We start from the raw sequence: 874 nt of genomic DNA on the forward strand, positions 1-874 counted from the left end.
CTCCCTGCAAGACGACCCTGTGTCTCCCATCACTCTCGTCTCTTTTAAACAAACAAATCGATTCGACTTAAATGTAAGTTTTATTTTCAAAATTTACCCTGTTAAATAAGTGAAACTGCAATAGGTTTATGTGACCAAAAATAATCATGATTATGAATTTTGATGTAAGCTTTTGAAGCAGCTTTAGCTCAGACTAAAATGATTCAGCTGTGTGGAGGAAAGCTGGGGGGAAAAGCCCACTTCCAAAGTCTTTGAGTCTTTCATTAAAGCTGCAGAAGGACCAGCATGAACAGACACAAAGCATTTTGTGCAGGCTGGATAACGAAGAACTGCACTCTGAGAGACAGTTATTGAGTGAGCCTTCCTGATAAAGAAAGACCGACCTTGAGACTGAATGAAAAGAGCTACAATGAGCAAACTGGTTCAGACTGGCTGCATACTTACTTCCTGTACACATAAACTGTGGAAAATTACAAAGAAATAATAATAATAAATAATATAAATATAAATAATATTTTGGAAGCTTCTATGGAGATGACCATATATCACACCTCTTTCCTTAATATTAGTCATTTAGTTTGAGTCATAGTCATAAGTCTCATTACACGACATGACATCACACAGCTCTACACCTGAATCAGATTCATTATATGTTGATAAACCTCTTGAGCTGTAGCATCTCTTTGTAGAAGGGGTCAAAACAAAAATTCATGCACCAAATGATAAGAGAACAATACATACTATGCACAACTAACACAGAACGAATAAGACAAGCAAACAGAAAACAAAAGGTCACAAGACAAATAAATAAAATGATAGCTTTTTACAAAGCAACGATAAACAAATGAACACTGATGAACTTAATGAAAATATA

Source organism: Pundamilia nyererei, unplaced genomic scaffold, assembly GCF_000239375.1.
Source record: "Pundamilia nyererei isolate P.nyererei 1_Seehausen unplaced genomic scaffold, PunNye1.0 scaffold01055, whole genome shotgun sequence".
In the NCBI taxonomy this organism is placed as follows: Eukaryota; Metazoa; Chordata; class Actinopteri; order Cichliformes; family Cichlidae; genus Pundamilia; species Pundamilia nyererei.